Source organism: Camelus bactrianus, chromosome 36 (assembly GCF_048773025.1).
Source record: "Camelus bactrianus isolate YW-2024 breed Bactrian camel chromosome 36, ASM4877302v1, whole genome shotgun sequence".
NCBI classification, from domain to species: Eukaryota; Metazoa; Chordata; class Mammalia; order Artiodactyla; family Camelidae; genus Camelus; species Camelus bactrianus.
In genome coordinates this window covers 8,663,057-8,676,843 of record NC_133574.1, presented here as the reverse complement: position 1 = coordinate 8,676,843, position 13,787 = coordinate 8,663,057, and the positions used below count along the sequence as shown (strand labels likewise).

Here is a 13,787-nt window from a genome sequence, read left to right as displayed (position 1 = left end):
ATTGCTCTAAAGACTTGGCCCATCATGAATCCAGACTAAATAATGGAGGCAGAATAATAGAGTTTTTTTGTAATAGGGAAGAACAAATCTGACTCCATGCTAGATTTGTTCCTTTTGCTTTAACCTTTTGCTCTGTATCCTGTGCCTAGTCATGCTGGTTCTGCATGTTTTGTAGATGAATGTTGCCTACAGCCTGAAATATACAAGATAGTGTATTCTCAAGACTCTGACATTTAAGCATGTAACACTTTTCCATTCACATATAGATAATCTGTTGCAGAATAGAGAATAACATTTGTCTCATTGGAGGTTTACAGAGACATCATAACTGATCTACCTGGACAGCTTCAAGAACAAAGTATTTCAACACCAAGAAGTCTGTAACACTCAGCCACGCCCTCTCCCCTTTATCCCCTTCTTAGTATAAAAGGAGCCTGAATTGTGATTTCAGTAAGATGATTCTCTAAGACTTTAGTTCTTCATCTACTCAGCCTGCTGGATTTCCAAAAACAATTGTTATCCTGGTGCCAACACCAGGCCTCCCAATTTACTGGCCTGTCATGTGGTGAGCAGAACAAGTTGGGACTGGGTGACATGTTGACCACATATTTCTGATGATTTAGAGGCAGGTAATATTTTGCTTCAAGCTTCATTCACAGATGGAGAGGATTTTATGAATGATGTCTATCAAAGAAAACAATATATTCTGGCCTCTTTATTACCTAGGAAATTGTATTTCATTAGCATGAGAGATAAGAAGGGCATATATTGTCACCATCTTTCTTAAAAATGATATCATCCAAAATGTCTGGTGTCAGGTTCTAAAATGCATGTTTTAAGCTCATGGATTATGGTGAATGCTAAATTTACACAAAAAGGAAGACCTGGATCTCTACAGAGTTTATGAAACATATAAGCAAAAAAGGAGATGGTGATATTGAAAAATAACAGAGGTATGATCAGATATTTTAAACTATTTGGGAAGGTTAATGAATCATATCTATGAAAATATGGCTCCAAACAAAGCTGCTCCACTTGAGGAGATAATATGATTACCTAATTAGGAAAAGAAGTAAAAGTTGGTTATTTTTCTGCATATAAATCTTGGTAATTCACATTATTTCTATAAACTTAGCTTCCTTATGATTTCTATTACAACACTGAAACTATACTCTTTGATGTTAATATTCTAAGCAATACAAGCTAATTAATTGATTTAAAGTATCTTGCAGATACATGCTTTCAATATTAACATGGGCTGTCTTTGTGTGGGGAGGAGTGAATGAAATGTTTATGTCATATCTCTTCTATTATTTTTTTAAAACTGTAATGCATCATTAATTCTGAGAAAGATTACATCATTTAACAGAGAAACAGGAGAAAATCTTCCCCTAACTAAAATAAATTTGTGATATAAACTGTAGGTTAACTCATCTATAGAATATAAATCTATATTCACAAGAGAGATACTTTACATCCAAAAATTGTACATATTTCCCTAAGAAATGGTGATAATCTTAAAAATGTATTTCAAATTATATATATATACACACACATACACATATATATATTTGAACTAGAAAATTCTGAAAATCTTAAAAGTATATTTAGATCATTGGAAGTATTCATGTAATAAATGTTTTTTAACATGTCCAAGTTATTAAACCTGAGGAAACACCTACTACAGGTAAATAGTCACACATGGCTTTCCTGAAAATAGCAATTTGTCATTGAAAATAAGTGATAACATTTACCTCCTGTCTCATTTCCTTTTTCTGGTCCAGAGCTTTTTCATGGCACTTTTCATCTCTCCATTTCTCAGAGTATAGATTAGAGGGTTCAACATAGGGGTGATAACAGTGTAAAACACAGTCAAGGACTTATCAATGGGTAAGGTAGAAGGAGGTCTCACATACAGAAAGATGCAAGGGACAAAGAAGAGGACCACCACAGTAATGTGGGAGCCACAGGTGGACAAGGCTTTGCACCTCCCTTCCTGACTAAGATTCTTCAGGGAGTGCAGGATGACCCCATAGGAGATGAGTAAGAGCATAAAGATGACCATACACATTGCCCCATCACTGGCAACCACAGTGAGGCCAATAATGTAGGTGTCAGAGCAGGCAAGTTTTCACAAGGGGTACATGTCACAGCCAAAGTGGTCAATGACACTGGGACCGCAGAAGGGAAGGTTATAAACAAACAGAGGATGAGCTACAGCATGTAAAAACCCACCAACACAGGTCAACAGTGGCAGCCGTACACACACTTGCTTATTCATGATTGCTGAATAATGCAAAGGTTTGCAGATGGCCACGTAGCGGTCGTAAGCCATGGCCACCAGGAGACAAATCTCAGCACAACCAAATAAGTGCCCTGTAAAAAGCTGGATCATGCAATCTTGGAATGAAATAGTTTTGTTCTCACAGAGTAAATCTACAATCATACTTGGGGTGACTGTAGCAGAATAAAGAGCATCCATAAATGATAAGTAGCCAAGAAAGAAGTACCTAGGGGAACCCAGGGTTGGACTGACCACCACAGTCACAACAATGAGTAGGTTGCCCACCATTGTCACAACGTACATAAGCAGGAACACAACAAATAATATTTTCTGACCCTGGGGGCTCCAAGTGAGCCCCGAGAGGACAAACTCAGTCACATTCCTCCTTTGTTCCATAGAGTCTTCTGTATGTTTTATTTCAGTGTTCAGGGCAAAAAATTCTGTTAATATAATTGTTTCTAGGGGCTTCCTGAAGTCTTAGATATTTTGTTTATTCAATCAAGGAATAGACAGTATGGTTTATTATGTTCCAGTACTTTCAGTGATTATAGTAAAGGCTGATGAAAACATTATCCCTAACCTCAAAAAGCTTTTAGTCTAATGGAGCAGCAAGTAATTAAGAGATATATGTGGGACAAGAACATATTATTCAGTAAATGAGTTGGCACAATTAGCTTTCCATCTGGAAGCTAATTAAATTGTATATATAGGTAATACGTTATACAAAAATAAAAATTGATTGAAGTTCTAATAAAAAAGAAAAGAAAGATTTACTTTATTTTAATTTCCAGCATTAAGGAAGTGAACTTTTCTAACCTAGGGTTTGAAGAAACTTCTTAACCAATCATTTAAATCCCAAAGAGATATATTTAACAATTTCAGAAAAGTTTTTAAGGTCTTAGGAAAAGATACTACAATGTAAATAGACAAAGGCAGTTTGGAGAAAGATTCACATTGTACAGGATCTACACAGAGTTAATGTCTAAAATAGACAAAAATGTCAAAACAACTTATGCATAAAATAAAAATAAAATATAAAATAAATAAAAATACAAACAAACAGTTAAAGGAAGAATACATCTAAATGGCCCACAAACATGTTAGTTCACTGAGGCTGGGAACAGAAAAGTGGGAACTGAAGTAATGGCTTACTTACTACAGTATTACTTTGTGTCCTTGAAAGCCACTCAAGGTCTACAGATGCTACATCATCTTTTAATTTTTAACAGATTAACAAGCAATGTTTAGAAAACATATTGATTGAGACTATCATCATATTTATAAATATCTCCTTATGAAAATATCCCAAATTAGTTACACTTGAAATTAGTTTCTAAGGCTACTTTATGTTAAAGAAGGTCTCTTTCTGTTAGAGAGGGTAATATGAAAATATTCAGGAAGAGTATTATAGAATAGAATCAATCTCCATACACTTTAGTGATCATAAAGGATTAATAACATGGCTGATTATGAAAATCACAAAGGAGAACCTTTAAAAGACCGAACTCTCATACCACCATTGTACTCCGGCAAAATGTAAAGCTTAGTTCAGAATCTTGTGTATAAACACCCTCCCTGGATTACCTACACAAGGAGACAGCCATTCAATCCACATTCTGGATTCTCTGCCTTCTCTTTTGTCCTTCACCCACTGATGTCATCTCTCAGAACACAGAAAGCAAGATACATATACCATCACTGGACCTTGAACTGTTTCCATGTGACCAACCCATTCCGTGCTGGCAGGAAATCTATCTCATCTCAGTCATTCAGAAAAATATTCCTTTTCAGATAATTGGGATTTTCAAAATGAGTATCAATGGCCCATTACAAAAGAGCTCTGAATCTTGAGTCTGAACACAGAACTGAAATAGTCATTGTTGGCAGGATTTGTCCGAATCACCAACTAATGTTAATTCAACATTTTGGTTGGTGACAAAACTGTAAATTGTGTCATGAATTGTTTACATAGAAACAATTTTATTGGTGACTTATACCAATAAAAGTGAAATAGTGAAACAGCATTTGCAGTCTTTTTAGTCTCAATCAGTTATACTGTCCTGCCTTGACACAGCATTGCTGAACTTTGGGTTTCCTGAAAGATGGAGAATGATTATGTATACATACTTATATTATGTTTGGAGTCAATCATTTCAGTTCATGAATGCCTTTCCTGCAGGAAAGAACAAAGGTCCGTAAACCCTTTATCTACATTTGAACTCGTGAACATGTTATGGAGTCATTCACCTGGTGCATCTCCAAGGGTGATTCTTGTCTAATTAAATTCATTGGGACCTTAATCATAATTTTGATGGTAGACTCTGTTCTCCAGGGATGCCACCAAGATAATCACCACATAGAACAGGACTTACAGGACAATGCTCCCTAAGGAAAAGCATGAAAAGATAAACAAACAATCAAACAAAAACAAACTTGAGGTCGTGTCACCAAAAGGGAAGAGTCCAGTCTAGGCATCAATGGAATATGTAAAAATCTGTTTAAATCATGACCTTCAAAATAGGAACATCTGTTTAAGCTTTGTATTTGAAGATAACATCTGAATTCATTTCCAAAATATTATGAGTGCTAATTTCAGAACAAGACACTTAAAACTCATTTCAAATGCAGATACATTTTATCACATAGTTGGTTACATATTTTCAGACAGGCAAGTTGATAGAATGTATGTTAGTGTGGAAATGGGGAAAGAAAACTTTTGTGGGGCTATTCTACTCATCTCCAAGTGCTCATGGGGCATTCACCAAAGGAGACTATTCACTAGGCCATGACACAATCATAATACCTTTCAAAGAACTTAAATCATATAGTGTGTGTATGTGTATATATATACACATATATGTATACATATATATACACATATATATATTTTACAATAATGTAATTCAATTAGAAATCAATAACTAAAATATATGATTTTTCAATTAATTACAAAGTAAGCATTAGAAATCTAAATTAACTGTGAACATTCTGAAAGGCATATTTTCAACACAAGGATAATGATACAAATTTCTCTAAAAGGTACATGAAAGGTACTTATGAAGTATATGTATATGTATAAAAGGCTATATATGATGTAGTTTATTATATATAAATCCACTGGGAGTAGCTAAAGGAGTGCTTAGAGAGGAATGTATACCTTAAATGCAAGTGTTGGAAATCAAGAAATGTTACAAGAAATGAACTGAGCTTCTGTCCCAAGAAGCTAGAAAAAGATAAGAAAAATGAAACCCAGAGGACATTGTAGAAAGGAAATAGCAAATAGAAGACAGAAATCATAAATAGAAATTAAGCGAAAATAGAGAAAATATTTAAAACCAGGAATTTGTTTCTTTGAAAATTTGATATAATTGATAAGATCCTAGAAAACAGATTAAGAAAAAAGTAAGAAAAAAGAACAATTTATTAGAATTAATGGTGAAGGGAGGGTCATCACTGCAGATACTGCGGATCTTAAAAAGAATAAAATGATATGATGAACAAATTTATGATGGTGTACTCACCAACTAAGGGAAAATGGACCACTGCTATAAACAGACAAGTTTCTAAACACACAAGGAAAAATAATTAAAAGCTAGAATAACTTAATACCTAAATAAATGAATTCTTTAGAATCCTATCATTCCCAAAACAAAATTTCATTTCCACATAGTTTGAATCAATGAATTCTATAGACCCACTAATAAAGAAATAGCACCCAGTCTACATAAATACTTTCACAGATGGGAGGAATTAATACAATTCCTAATGCATTTTATGCACCCAGCAAAACCCTTATACTAGAATGAACAAAGTATGGCAAAGAAAAGAATTAGATTAATACTTCACATTAACAAAGACACAAAACCCTGAACACAGTATTTAGTATTTAGTTTCATTCTATTGGATGCTTTTTTTTTTTTTATTTTTATTTTTCCTTGCTTATGTGATTTCTGAGGAGGCCTTGAGATGCACTCAGTCCAGGGTTAATTATGTCCCATGACTGATGCTAAATCTTCCTAAGTGTTCAACTCAGTGCCCTGGCCTGGGGCCCTAAGAGCTTTTCCAGCTGGTAAGAATGTGCATTATTCTGGGTCCAGTGTGAGGACCAAGCACTGTTCTCAGTAGTCCATCTGGTTAAAACTTTCCCCAGCCTCAGGGAGTTTCTTGAAATGCATGCGCTGGTCAGTACTCTAATGCTTAGCTGAAAGGGATCCCCTTTAGTTCTCCAGAACTCTCTCTGTCAGCGTCAGTCTCTCTCACTCTATTTCTATGGACTAAAACTACTTGCATTATTGTCAGTTTTCTACAACCTCAAGCAGCTTAAAGTCAGTAAAAGGTATAAATCCCATAGACTCATGACTCCAAAGGAATGCTATAGATAACACACAGTGTTTTTCTGTGAGTGTGTTGCATTTCTGCCTTTTGCAATATTTTCTCCAAACAAAATTTCATTTATTTATCATCTATACATCAAAGGAATTATAGATGCGTCATGAACAAAATAAATGTACATAAAGAGAAAACTATTTTCATATTTACATTTTTACAAAGGAATAACCACAAAATTTCAGCATCCACTGGAGTTTTAACAAGAAATAGCATACTCAAAATGAGAGATTAAAATGAGTTGATTATATTTACTTGTCAAGGTATGGGTTGAGTTGAGGGAAACTAACAGGGAATGATAAAGACCCCAGGGTTAGTAACAGTAGGAAGACATGAACACAATAGGGCTTCAGAGATAGATCACAGGAACCCAGAAGGTCCATCCAAGGGAGCCCTTCCTCAGTGGAAGGCACCCAGCTATTGACTAACCACTACAGGGAACCAGAACAATAAATACAATGACATGCCTCTTTTCTTCTCACCTTCCCTGAAATATTCAGCTCATACTACCCCTTGGCCAGAAGGAAAGGGCACTGGTTAAAGTAGATCAGGAAAGAGTGCTGCTCATGATGGAGAGAGTGAGGGATCTCAATGGGTGAAAGAAAGATCATTTTTAACATTCTAACTGTTTATTCAGTTATTTTATTTGTTTGTTTTTGGGGGAGGTAAGAGAGTAAATGCTATGTTTTAGAGTTAGCTTGAAAAAAAGAAAAAAAAACCAGAGGGAATTGAACATCTTCCAACTTGTTTATTCACTTAATTTTATTGAACAGCAGTGTGAGTCAGACACTGAACCAAGTGCTGGGGAGACAGGCCTATATTCCTCAGACTTATTTAAGTGGCTTTTAAATGGAAGGGGTGGGTGAATTAGACTCAATTTGTGTATCAACTGTGTGCAGAACCAGAGTCAATAGTTGTACAAACATTTTAGTAGTTCAGGAAGAGTTTTTAGCATTTCTTATTGGCTGAGAAGCAGTCAGATTTATTATATTGTGAGCTCCCTGTGCCTAAAGGTCCTCCAGCAAAGGCCCAGGGACAAGCTGTCAGAAGGCACTGAAGAAGGATTTAAGCTTCTTTGTAAGAAGCTGAATTAAACAGCCTCAGTTGTTCACTCTTTTTTTGTCATGTTGCTTATCCTCTAGCACACTATGGAAAAAATAGTTTGTATTATCAAGGAGCTTTGGATTACTTGAAAACCCAATATATTAAGTTTTAGTCACGTTGCTACTGAAAATATTGTCTTTACACGTTAATGCCCCAACTCTGCATTCATGACCAGCATTAAAGTGAAAGAAGACAGGATGAATATGACTGAATTCATTCTAATGGGAATTAGCGGAATCCTCAGATACAGAAAATCCTTTTTTTGTTGTTATCACCTAATTGTCATTGTCATGGGCAACCTGCTCACTGAGGTTGCTATAATCTGTGCCCAACTTTGGACCCTCTCATGTATTTCATCCTGACTTTCTTGTCTTTGATAGATGCATGCTATTCCTCTTTCATAATCCCTAAAGCATTAGGTAATTTGCTCTCTGATTCAAAAGCTGTCTCCTTCTCAGTGGCTATATGACACAGCTCTTTACTCAACATTTCATGGGAGCTTCAGAGATCATCCTCCTTGTGGTCATGGCCTATGACCCTATGTGACCATCTGTAGACCCCTGCACTATAACACATTGGGCACAAATAGATACTTCATACACATTGTTTTAATTGAATGGATAAATGAAAGATAAAACTTGTAATGCATTTAAAAGTTTTCTGCCTTGATTTGTAGATAAAATGCTTCTAATTTGTGAAGTCAGCTCCTGTACAGACTAGATGGAAGCAAGGAACAATGTAACTTATTTCATCCTCTTGTGCCTCACACACCATCTCAAGGAGCAGAGTCCTTTTTGCTATTTTCTTGCTCTTCTGCATTTTGACATTATGGGCAACGTGCTCATTGTCATGACAATAACTGTCAGTAAGACCCTGAACTCACCAATGTACATTTTTCTTGTGAGCTTATCATTTATGGACATGGCTTATTCCTCTTCTATTTCCTCCAGATTGCTTTCAGACTTGTTCTTTGGGGAAAACACCATATACTTTGAAGATTACAAATCTCAGCTGTTTAAAGAGCATATTTTTGGTGGATCAGAGATTGTTATTCTATTGGTGATGGCTTATGTCTACTATGTGGCCATCTGTAAACCCTTGCATTATTTGGTTATCATGAGGCAAAAGGTGTGTGTTGTGCTGCCAGTGGTGTCCTGGGTGGAGGTTTTCTGCACTCAGTAATTGAACTTGGCACTATTTATTGGCTACCGTTCTGTGGTCACAATGTCATTGATCACTTTACATGTGACATGTACCCCTTATTGAAACTCATCTGCACTGACACCTATGTCATTGGCATCTTAGTGGTGGCCAATGGAGGACTGATCTGCACTATTGTGTTTATGCTCTTACTCATCTTCTATGGAGTCATCTTGCACTCTCAAAAGAACCTGAGTCAGGAAGGGAGGTGGAAAGCCCTCCAGACCTGTGGTTCCCACATCACTGTGGTTGTCTGCTGCTTTGTTCCCTGTATTTTCATATATGTGAGACCTGCTAAGACTTTCCCCATTGATAAATCATTAAGCATGTTTTTAACAGTCATCACCCCTATGCTGAACCATTTAATCAATAGTCTATGAAATTCTGAGATGACTAATGCTATGAAGAAGCTCTGGAGGGAAAAAAGGCAGATCAAGTATTGAATAAGGGAATTATCCATCACAAAGAAACTAATTTAGCATTAGGGCCAATCTCCTTGGAAGGTAAAAGTCTTCGTAAATCTAATGCAAATTTTCTTTTTCTCTAAAGGATTTCTGATAATTAAATTAAAGATTGAATTATATGTTCAAAAACAATGATGGTTTCCATGTTAGAATGTACATCCTATAGTATCTGGTTGATTACTGCACCTAGCGGGGTGGAGAGGGGTGGAATGCATTAAATAGGGAATCAATAAATAATATCTAATGAATTAGTCAATGATATTTTTATAGAGTTACACTAATTTTAATGAATTTCTGCATTTAGTTTTATTACATTCTCATTCTTAGTTTCATTTTTGTCAGAATCTTGAGTTTAATAATCATTCTATTTATTATATTAGTTAAAATATTTAATGCTGTATGGACTATTGTCTTTACTTCATTTGCCTTACTTGTGAAATTTTAATGTAATATTTTAGTTTTAAAATAAAATTTGGATGATAGACGATAATAAATATTAAAAATAGAATCCATGGAAATGAAAGAGTGTAGAATAAAACCTCCTCCACATCCCAAACAATTGTCTCTCAGTCTTCCAGGTGCAGTCACTCTGTTCTGAGACTTGACTCATAACGTTTGCAAATACCAGCATGTTGTCACACATGCATGTGTTTATGTCTGTGTTGCAAGTTTGCATTGCACCACTTAGCCTTCTGAAGGCTATTACATACGAATCTATATAGAAGTGATTAATTCTCAGTTTCCTCACACTTGCACTTTGTTACACAGAGACACTAAACTGGACGTACCTGTGATCGGGAGGAACTGCTATGACTTCACAGTGGGTCTGCTTCTCTTACTTTCACCTTTGTGCCCTATTGCTTTTGCTACAAGTTAATCACCAAAGGGGGGTCACCTGTAGCTTAAAGTATACATAATGAATGGCCCCTCTCTGAGAACCGGTCTCCCGTGCCTTAGCATTAACCTAAAATAGCTCTGTTGAGCTCAAGGAAACATCCCAACCAGGCCCACCTGTGACTGACCACAGGACATTCACACACACACCCTCTGGAGTCTGGCCAGAACCAGCAAATATTTGCAATACCTTTCACTTTTTATATTTTACTGTCTCACTTACCCTTTCTGTTCTGTAAGGAAACTAGCACCCAAACCCAGGCAAGATGGTTCTTTGGGACACTAGTCCACCCTATCTTTGGTCTGCTGGCTCCCCAGATAAAGTCACTATTCCTTGCCCTAACAACTTGTGTCTCAGTGTGTTGGCCTGTTGTGTGGTGAGCAGTATAAACTTAGATTCAGTAATAAAAACTCATTTTTGTTATTATCTTAACTAGCTATTCACTTTAAGGAACTCATTTTCACAGTTTTGCTTTATTGGTGGGGATTTTACATTATTACAAATTTCACGTACATTTTTGAGCATTGGGTGACCAGTTCAAGTATGGTATAATGTTAAAGAGCATAGTCTTTTTGAGGAAGATTCTTCTGAGATCAAATCTTAACTTTCCCATTTTAATGTAAACTTTGGCAAAACACAAATTCCTCAAGTTTTGTTAAATGGGAAATGGTGGAGATATTTTCTAGATCAAATAAAAGAATCTATATAAACTCTTAGATAACTAAATGCTCAGAAATATTAATTATTGTGAACACTTTATTATTAGAGTCTTTTAAATTGTAATAGAACTCCTTAACTCACATAGAGTATTAAGTTAATATACATGTTAGTTTTATAAGTATATTTATAAATCAATATGTTAATTAAATAATAATTAATTAATCTATCTCTAGGAAGCCTCATACATAATTTCTCTGTGTCTGCAGAGAGGAACATGATGAAAGCTGGCTGACCTTGTAAGCATTCTTAGTGCTGGAATGGTCCTCTAACCTCCTAATACATTAAATCATCTCCTTTTTTGTTGTCTGACTCTATTATAAGAATATAAGATCCATGTTGGAAGAAACTTTCATCTGATTTTTTTTTCCCTTCTTTTAATGATTGCTGTCTCCTCAAATATAACACAGTTCCTTGTATCACATAGTTGTCTTCAGCATTAAAATAAATAATAATTAGACACAGTATTAGATATCATATCTGAAATGGTGATAACATTTTCATGAATTTAATAAATGTCAAGTCAGCACAAATCGAATATTAAATAAAAAGGATGATAAGCTTGCTATGGCAAGTGGGGAAACACTTGAGGAATCAATCATCCCTGAAACAAGATGATTTGGCTGCTATTTTATTCTTGATTTGCAATAGTTTGAAAGCAGTTATAAAGCTGTTTTTATTTTTTCTTTTTTTTTTTTATGTGACATCTTTTTTACCCTAATTCTGCGATGAGGTTTGGTAGCCTCTTTACATACTGATGAATTTTTAAAATGTAGTGGAAAATCCCAGTGAATTTAATTAAGTGACAATCGGTTTTGGAAACTTTCCAATTCTAAGGCTTAACAACAAATGAGTTTAGAAGGAATAAAATGTCCAGTGATCTAGCCCCGAGTGGGAACAGAGATACTATCATTTAAGAACTGATATAATTTTTCAGGAGATCTTTTTTAGGCTTCAAGCAAATCACAACAAAAAGAAAGAAACAGAATGCATCTCAAACTCTCAAATCAACTAGTCTGGCCACACTAACAAGATAGATGAGAAGGATTAAAAAATTAAATGATATTTTTCTATTTTGAAGTTTAGGAAATGAAGTTACTTGAGATATATTTCCCTCAGAAAATGGCTGGTTACAATCTTCCTATGTAAATATAGGATTTGCTGACCTTTTTGATACATTATCCAAACATGATAAACCTTTGTTTTTTGTAGTCACCATGGTATTTCTTTTAAAGAATCTGCAGTGAAAATAAAATATCTTCTGAATATTCAGGAGACTCCATACAATAAATAAACATAGCAGAATGAAATAGGATATATCCTCAAGTAATAATGCAGTCTCTTGACCTCTGCTGTCAAATCAGATGAAAACAGAATTCCAGGTTATGAATAATTTAAAAAGTCATCCTTTAGATTATGGAACAAGCCTCCACAAGGTGAGAATAATAGTACATAGTGGGAACCAGGATTCACAATTGTGTGACTTCATTATGTAAGAAATAAATCATTTTGAGATAAATTGAACCTAGGTTCCAATTCTAGTTTTATCATGTAAAAATGTGTGACCTTGGGGAAATTAATGAGATGGTCTGAGCCTCATTTTTTTCAGCTATAAAAAGGTGAATACAGTTCTTATGACTCAACGTTAAATGTGACACATAAAATTCTGAGTACATGACTGGAATCCACTAGAAGTGTTTAGAGCAGTTGGGTGATACAATCAGAACAAAATTTAAGGAGCAAACTTTGGACTACCTAAGGAGAACAGATTCATAGAGGCCAGAATAAAAGTGGAGAGACTTGGCAAGAGGTGATTACAATGGGCAAAAAAAGAAGTGGGGGGAGGTAGGAAATGACCCAATTTGTGATGTATTTTGAAAGTAGGGACAACAGGAAGTATTCAAAGTATTAATAATTAATATGAAAGCAACAAAGAATCAAACGATACTGTGAGAACTTTTTATCTGAACAATTACTTTGAAGGTGGTACCATTTCATGAGGTGGGAAACACATTGGTTATTGTGGACATTTTAAATGATGTTTTATATATATTAAATTGATAACCAGCTGGAGATGACCAAAATTGCACATGCTGCTTATACATATAGAGACAGAGGCTGGTGGTACAAAACTGGACGGCTTCAGCAATGAATCATCAGGAAAAGGGGGAATGTCCACCTAAGACAGTAAGAAAGAAGTTTGGGTAGTTCTGAGACAGTTCAGGGCACTGGCCATCTATTCATATTTTGATCTACCTACACTGGGATGTGTAAATTAGATTATGTGGGTGTCAAGTATTACATTTTTGGGACTTACAAATGGTATACCTTCATGGAATTTCCTTCCCATCTTTTCTTGTCCTTTCACTTTCTCTTAGAAGCTTAGCTAAGGAATTACATTTTTAGAGAAGCCTTCTTTAACTTTAGTTTGACTAATACATTCCTACTCTTTGACTCTTAGCTTTCTGTAAATATTAATGATGCTATTCATTATGTGGATCTGAAGCTGTTTGATTTCTGATAATATATCATATCACAGAGAGGGAACTATGCCTTATCCAACTTGGTAATCACAATATCTATGATACATTGGGCACAAATAAATACTTCATACATATTGTTTTAACGGAATGGATAAATAAAATATAAAACTGCAATGAATACATTTAAAAGTTATCTGCCTTGTTTTGTAGGTAAAATGCTTCTGATATGTGAAATCACCTCCTGTACAGACTAG

The 13,787-nt window shown here is 35.1% G+C and overlaps 1 pseudogene; it reads right to left on the bottom strand.

Moving 5' to 3' along the window:
- Window positions 1–1,762: 1,762 nt before the first annotated feature.
- Window positions 1,763–2,680, bottom strand: LOC141576161 (olfactory receptor 4A47-like; annotated as a pseudogene).
- Window positions 2,681–13,787: the final 11,107 nt, after the last annotated feature.